Source organism: Triticum urartu, chromosome 1, assembly GCF_003073215.2.
Source record: "Triticum urartu cultivar G1812 chromosome 1, Tu2.1, whole genome shotgun sequence".
Classification (NCBI taxonomy): Eukaryota; Viridiplantae; Streptophyta; class Magnoliopsida; order Poales; family Poaceae; genus Triticum; species Triticum urartu.
This window is the reverse complement of record NC_053022.1, coordinates 411632894-411641353: the sequence shown is the minus strand read 5'-3', so window position 1 is coordinate 411641353 and position 8460 is coordinate 411632894. Positions and strand designations below refer to the sequence as shown.

Genomic DNA, 8460 nt, shown 5'->3' with positions numbered 1-8460 from the left:
CCCAACACCCCTCCAAAGTGGCCCAAAACCCACCTAAACCTCCTCCATCATCTAGGCCGTTCGATCATGATCGCATGGCCGCAAACCGTGCTCAATTTGGAGCCTCCTAGCTCCTCCTACCTATAAAAGGCCCCTCTCCCCCAAAAATCCAGACGAAACCCTAGCCCTCCACCTCCTCGTGCCGGCAGACGAAATCCTGCCGGCCGGACACGTCCGTTTCCACCATCCACCGCCACGTGTCATCGTCTAGTTCACCGCCACTCGGTGCCCACTTCACCGCGCCGCCGGGCCCGGAGAGCCCGCGACCGGCCCCCGCGGCCCATCTAACGCCGTCGCCCGAACCCGCGGGAAGATCGGATCCGCGCCGCCCGGTCTTCCCCGACGCCGGCGACCGCCGACGAGGCCGCGCCCCACTCCGCCGACGAGGCCGCACCCCACTCCGCCCGAGGTCGCTGCCGCCATCGCCGCCTTCTACCGGGTCTGACGCCCCTCCCCGATCCGGCCAAGTCCGACTCCATCTCCGGTGAACCCCCCTCCTCCGGCGAACAGGAACTCCGACGAACCTCGAAAATCGTGCCCGGATCCAGATCTGGAATTCGGAGGTTGACCTAATTTCGCCCCATTTCAGTATTTTTTGCATTCTTCATCAGATCATATCTCCGAATCCATAGCTCCGTTTTGCGCGTGTAGCATATCGAAATGTTTGCCTCGACGAGTACATCATTTCATCTCATTGCATCATGTTCATTTGAGCTCATCTTGATTCCCTAAATGCTGTTGGAAGAGTGCTAGTTTCTGTTAGTTTAAGATTCATATCAGTAATTGGACATTTGTCATTTTTGCCATGATTGATGTGTGTCTCCTATGAACTTGAGCTCTACATGAGTTTTGAAGTATGCCATGCCATCTTTACAGGGGTGTATGCCATGTATTTTTGTGATCTTTGTGGTGACTAGCACAAGCATGCAAAGTAGCTTACTTAATGTTGCTGATTTCAGGGACTTAGAAATCTTCTAAGTCATTGCCCTGTCTATATTTTTATGCCATGTATTCATGTTGCTAGAGAGTGATCCATGCCTCTTTTGAGCACGATCAGTAAGGATGTTTTGTAGATATTGTGGTGCTTTATCCATCCATGTCTTTGTTTGTATTTATGGAGCACCCTAGCTTGAGTCAATCGAGCTCTACTTTTGCTATAAAATGTTCCTGGCAGAATGTTTACATGTTAAGCATTTTTGCTGAGCTTGTTGTAGTTGATCCGTGCATACTATGATGTTGTTCTTGCCATGTTTAGCTTCTACTAGATGACCCGTTGCACCCATGGCGCAAAGGCCGAGAGCAAGCCAACTATAGAAAGAGTGTGCATCAAAATATGTAGACACAGAGGGAAACATATGAAACTAAGTACGGATTGATGATAGATAGATGATTGTTGATGATACATGTTTTCTAAGAAACTTACTAACGATCATTTACAATGTTATGAGCAAGACATGTAGATAGGCAGAGCTACGTTAGACAAATGTATCGCTGGATGTTTAGAACGATTTCTTTGAGGCAAGTCTTCATAGCTGCTGTTCTTCATGGCCTGCTTTGCTCAGAGCAAAAATTTCTTCAATATCATCGTCCAGGCTCCAATAATACTTGTTTGTTTTTTGTACAACGGCTTCTAATTATAAACTTATGGCAAGTCTTCATAGCCGTTGTTCTTCATGGCCTGCATTGCTCAGAGCAAAAATTTCTTCAATATCATCGTGCAAGCTCCAATAATACTTGTTTGTTTTCTGTACAATGGCTTCTGATTTTAAACTTATATCATTAAGACGATCAGCAACATATCTTATCTGTGATAAAATATGTTTTAGATTGTTGGCTTTGGGTGTTGATCTTGCTATGAAGTTTGTATGTATTATGCGGTAAAGTTCCTTCACTTCACCATCATGTGTCTATCTTGCTTGATTTAGGACTTTTAGAATATCTACTTACTGGGCTCTCGCCCTTTTCTTCATGACTCTAGATGACCCGTGCGCCTATGGCGCAAAAGCCAGAGGTAGCCAAGTATTCAAACAATACATATGAGATTGATTCAGGACCAACTTCGGGCGAAAGCGGCGTGTGTTTGCATGTGCATCAGAGCATCCAGAAGCAGCTTTGTTAGATTCTAACCCAAGCATACAAAATGATTGAATAGAAGGTTTAGTCAACTAAAACAAAATTTAATAAAAGCTAACACAATAAAATCAGGAAAAGCTAAAAAATGGCATAAATCTATTTATACAACAAAACTTTTCACCAAGACCATTTTTAAAAAAATGTTCATAACATATATTGCATGAATCAACAACCCGATAGATGTTAGTCCTCTATTTATTTTTTCTGAGGGGGCGAAATACTAATTTTGCTTCCATCTTAGCCCTCTATTTATTTTTTCTTCAGAGGGGCGAAATACTAATTTTGCTTTCATCTTAGCCCTCTATTTATTTTTTCTTCAGAGAAATGTGCAAGGCTGGGGGGCCACAGCCCCCCCAACACTACACTACGCCGGTGCTTATTAGGATGGAAGAGCTATCATAAATAAATGCACTTCATTACATTAGAACCTTTCTCTGGATGTGTTTTCATCATAAAAAACATGTGGAATAATAAGATCTATGCATACTGCATATATACTGAAATTTCATAATTATATTATATAAGTAGATATTTTAAAAATTTAGAGCATGGTAATCTTGAGAAGCTTATGAAGGAGTAGAGGAGGAAGAGATATTCCAGCCAATTTCATTTTTTTTATTTTTTTCCAACCCGTCCGTTTGCCACTTAGCAATGGGTCTTCCAGGTTAGGACAAAATCGCCTTATCACCATCTCGCAGGGACACGCCACACGCGTCCGTGAACCCATGCCCCTTCCCCTTATCTCTTACTCCAGCCCACTACTTCCCTCACTTCATTTCCTGTTCTCCTGGATCCCCTTTCTCGTCTAGCTCGCTGGGGAAGCCGGTCGCCGTTGCAACACCAGCCTCAGGAATCGGCGGGATACGCTGGCCCTCAGTCCGGATCAACGTCCATGCCTCCGGCTTCGACATGCAGGCTCGCTGGACGCGGCCGTGAACCACCTTGTTTTTCCGGTGCGTTCTTGCTCCTAGGTAGTTCCCTTAGCTCCATTGTTCCTTTAATGGTGATTCCGGGCACCAACGTGCAGCAACCTCTTGGATCGAGGCCACCTTCGTCGATTCTGCCGGCCGCCACTGTGACGCCGCGGTCATCCTCCTCACCGAACAACTCCAGAGATTGTGACGGGCTCCGTGTTGTCCGCATCTCCTCTTGACAATAGACTCGAAGCCGCGGGTCCCTCCTACTTCTTCCCTGACATTGACCGCCATTGTCGCTGTCCGGAGCTTGTTGCTCTGCTCCGTCCGACCTTGCCACTTACAGCATGGTGAGAAATCACCTCTGCATGTTGCTGGCTGCGTGCTGCTGATGTTGTTTGTTGTTTGCTGCCACTGGCTGCTTTGCTCCTGTCCCTTCTTTGCTGCTGGCTGCTTTGCTCCTGTCCCTTCTTTGCTTTTTTATCAACCTGTCCCTTCTTTGCTGCTGGCTGCTTGTTGCTTGCTGTTGATGCTTGATGATGTTAGCCATGACCTGCCTGTAGATTATAGAAAGAGAGATTGATTTGCATGAAAAAAAAATGGTCATATTCAACACTATTTAATTTACTTGCTCGTCACACTGTCAGACAAAGGCTAGACTTCCCTATGTATAAAAGTTTTCATTCTAACATTTGATTTATCAGGAAAATCACATAAAAACGCTCAGCCCGTTGAACTTTTAAAATCCATAACAAAATCATTCTAGTTTGGTTTGGAGTAGTACTAAGCTTGTATATGTTGGTTGCTCCCGGATCCCCTTTCTCGTACTACTCCATATCCCCTTTCTAAGGAACAGACATATATAAGCTTAGTCAGTATTGTTGCTTAGAAATAAAGGAAGATGCACTTTAACAAAATGTCTTTAAATCTTTAAAAATTCATAACTTGCATTGTAGGACTCTAAGAAAATGTTATTCCCAATTTCAGTAGCTTCATATTCAACTTTCTGGATGACAACAAATACAATTCATGCACTGTACACATTCTGGAAATTCATGAATATTGATTTTCCTCCGTTTGGTTTTTTCCCAGGGTTTCTTCATCATTTCAATAGAGTCAGGCAATGAGGGGAATTACGAGTTCGATCCGCAGCTTCATTAGGACATTGACCAGGAAGGCAAGCATCATGAATTCCCTATCTTATGTTTTACTTATGTTGAAGGATTATACTATCTTGTTGCTCGTGTTGGTTACCATGTCGTACCTTTCTTTGCAATATCCATGTTTAGGACACGCAACAGGAACCGGTAGTTTAACCAGAGAAGGAACTTCATTCTCTCACACTTGATATGATAGCATTTATCAGATCAGGTTATAGAAGCAAATATTAAGTACCATCAGACTGATGTCTGATTCTCTCTGAATTACACTGCCTATCCACTATTATTGTTGTACATGTGGAGCAGAGCTTGTAAATAAAGATATGTACTGTTGTAGTCAAGTTAACTTGAATTAGCTAGGATGAATCGGATACTTTTGCAATTTCCATAAATAGATCAACAGGTTAGTCATCCGCATGAGACGACCGATCTATTCTTGTTAACAATGAAACAAATATCGATTTCAATCACGAGGAATAACTACACTTCTGTGTTTGTCTCAGAAGTAAAACTTTTCTATTTTGACCATGTCTCTAGGAAAAACATTGACCGAAAACTGAAATAATACCATGCTATTGGTCAAGGTATGCCTGGAAGTGGGTGAGCCAGCTTGATCTGGTGATGATTCACCTGAAGAATTGACCTGCCGGCACGATGCGTAGAGGGGAGGGAGCTGATCTTGCGGGTGAGGAAGCAGATCTTGCAATCGAACTCATCTTTCCGATGCAGAGGAACACTGGCGATGGAATGGAAAAGAGAGGGTGGGTGAGAGAATGCTAGTGCACAGAGCGGAGAAGAAAGGGATGGATAAGGTCAAGTCTTTAGCAATTGAGCAAGTGGAACAACCTCGCCTCGTCCAATATCCCGTGCCGGCCCAGTATATACGAGAACTTATGATTTTTCCTCTTCTGTAAGCCCAGAACACAATATAAATATGAATTGGGACAACCAAATTGTATTAACAGAAGAAATCATGACGCTTACAAAGGTTTATAAAATGCACTAATAAACAGGATAGTAAAGTTTAGTCAGATTTTTTAGAACATAAATTTTCATTGTTATTAAGTGTTAGTGACGGCTTCTGAATGAAAGAACAATATTAGCATGTTTGGATTAAAAGTGGAACATGTAATCACATTACATGGGAAAACTGTGACATAGAACATCACAGCGACAACCTTGCTCATATGTTTCAATCAATACAAAATATGTACCTGAAATAGATTAACTTTGATCATTTCCTTTCTCTCCAATGTTGTGCTCCTCTTAGCTAAAGTAAGTGCATGCAACTATGTATAACCTCTTAAGTTACAAAAGAATCTGCATTTGAATAATCCAGTGGTTATATTCAACTTAAACTGGGACTTGTATGCATGATATTTTGTAAGAATCTCTATGAGATAGAACTGAACAATTATATTAGAAACTGGGTGACATAGTCGATTGTATCCCTGGAAAATATATTATGATCTCTGAACTACAGCAACGTGCAACGTGCAAACAATTGACAACCAACGAAGGAAGCGGCCGCTGACAGAAATGACAAACCCAAGTCAGCGAAGGATGACAGTCGGACAGATATCTCATCCCTGCTGCAGCTCATCTATGTTTATTCAGAAGCGACGACATATTTATATATATGTTGTGCACCCAACTCTGTCTCAAGCATTGCCCACTGCTGAACCTACACATGAAAAGCTAACAAATGTTCTTATTCTTGTTCTGCCTCATGCAACAGACCCGATCAACCTACAGCTCACTATGTAATTTACGAAAAGAAAATATAGGGAATGATGGGGGAAGAACAACCTGGTGAACAACTTGAACTGAAACTTTAATTCATTATAGGACTGCAGTTGCATAACACATCAGTACCTTACTGGGCATTACAGTGTTCCTATGCAAAACATAGTAATAAAGAAAATTATGAGTGAGATGTGTGCCATGTTGCTAATCACATACATTGAATGGAGTTGGAACCAAACCTTTTAGTCTGCTAGTAGATACAGTGGGTCAACAGTTCTGATTCTTTTTCTTCATCTCCCTTTGAAGCATTAGCACAAGACTCAGAAATAGAACATATTTCCTCAGTGCTTTGAACCCCGGTTTCAGAATGATTCTCAAAATATAAATGTCTGTAGACCAGGAACAAAACAAACAACAAACATTTCAGTATTGACGGAGGCTTCTCTACGTAGATCAGGACAATCCAAATCAAATGTATAGAGAAATAATAGAAAGACCAAACTCTGTGGCTACTGTTTTAATGCACAATAAGCCATATCTTCTATAAAAGTGTCCCGATACAGTTGGTAATGAACGATTGGTGACCTTCCTATTTTTAGGAGATATCAACAATCAGGTTCTACAGAAGACTTGTGTACACCTAATTACAGGAGGTACCTAGTGAGCTTATCGTATAGTTATTAGACATAATCACAAAAAAATGGGAACAAAAAGATTGTCATTTAAACAGAACCATCATAGAAGTAGCAAAGGAAGACTCACAAAAGACTTAAGAAGGAGCATGGATGTTACTTAAATGCATTCAAGATCTAACATCTGAGCAGGACCATAAAACTAAACTTTATATATACTCCGCTCTGCACACAGGATAACTATATATCTCATTGAAGGCTATACTGGAAGATGGCACACAAATAAGCAATAATCAAATAAAAATCTAATGGTCATCACTGATCAAAGTGTGCTATAGATAGATGTTTGATTAATTTGTAATCAATCAAGAAGCTTCTTGCTAATAGGACTATGCACTTCTTTCTGACACTCAATTACACATGTGATGTGTTCATGTAAGTTTGGACGCGGTGAAGCATTTATACATAATTTAAGCGATTCACAATGAAGCCCTGGAATAAAAACTTAAAGAATAATGAGGTATGGCATGAGATGATTACAAAGGTACATTATGTTCGAGTTGGCAAGAGCAAAACATTATAAACATAACCTGCTCTAGAAACAAAATATGGAGGAAGCTCTCCAAGTGCGGTCCCAATGCCCCAAGGAACAACTTGAAGATGAACTTCATGGAGTATTTTGCTAAATGGGATTGTTTCCTAATACACTGGAGATCCAAACTCCGGACAGTCTTTCTCCAACCATGAAGGCCTACTTTTAAAAAGAATAGTGTCATAAGGAGCACTCTTTAAATCAACCCGGCCACACTGAACCGTTTTCATTGTGAAAAGGGCAATATGAGGCCCTAAATACAACAAAGGTGTGCAAGCCAGAGCCTGCAAAAATAAATGATGTGCTGAGAACTGAACTGCAATGATAAATACTTAGTTGCACGATAATACAAATCTGGTATACCAAAGCAGTTCCAGCATATGCTGCATTGTAGACGAAATATAATGGTTTATCCTGCTGCAAGAGCTCACGCACCACAGGCAGGGTAGACGAATGCTCCCACTCACATAGGTTCGAGTCTAACATCTAGCTACCTAAATTTAAAAAATGCAGGATCACCATTCAAAAGCAACACATGCATATCCAGAGATTGTGAAAGTAGTGCTCTATTAATTTGCATACTTGCAGTTCAATTCACTATACCGCCACTCAATTCGTCTAATTTGAAATACATAAATGTAGTAAAACAGAAAGATGATGATACCTTCTCATGTGAGCCCTCATTTACCAAGAGAAGCAAATAGGTAGCGAAACCAGCAACTTCTTTCAGAACACGGGAACATCTGCTTCTTATACTCTCTCCAATGGCTAGCACAAATAATGGAAAGTGTTCTCTTTTTTGAGGGTAATGCAAAGTGTTCTCAATGTCCGTGATGTCAACGCTAAACTCTCCAGGTCCGTGCGATGCTTATTGCGAAGGTTTGAAATATATGTTAAATCTATTACATCATCAACACACAGAGCAGTCTTACTTTATCTCATTAGGGTAACAAAGCTTTCAGAGAATTCTGATTTTAGGTCATGCACTTGTCAACATTAGAGAAACAGATAAGAGTAATTTCAGTTAAGTTTGAATATACATTTATTTATTTATTTATTTATTTATTACGCTTACATGCAAATTCTAATCAAAATAAATGCTTGAAGAACTAATCCCTGGAATATAATTCCTGCGATGGAGCACATATATTTCTTTTTGGAGAAGTAAAAGGCCACTTCATTATGGATGAACTTTCTTTTCCATCAACATCACTTAGAAGATACATACACTCAATTCCAGTGTG

The 8460-nt window shown here is 41.0% G+C and overlaps 1 long non-coding RNA gene across 1 annotated transcript; it reads left to right on the top strand.

Annotated features, from left to right (window-relative positions):
- Nucleotides 1-2822: 2822 nt before the first annotated feature.
- LOC125515190 lies at nucleotides 2823-5273 on the top strand. The gene is made up of 3 exons (XR_007286854.1): nucleotides 2823-3125; nucleotides 3200-3436; nucleotides 4179-5273. It is a non-coding gene; the product is annotated as an uncharacterized LOC125515190 (long non-coding RNA).
- The last annotated feature ends 3187 nt before the right edge of the window (nucleotides 5274-8460 follow it).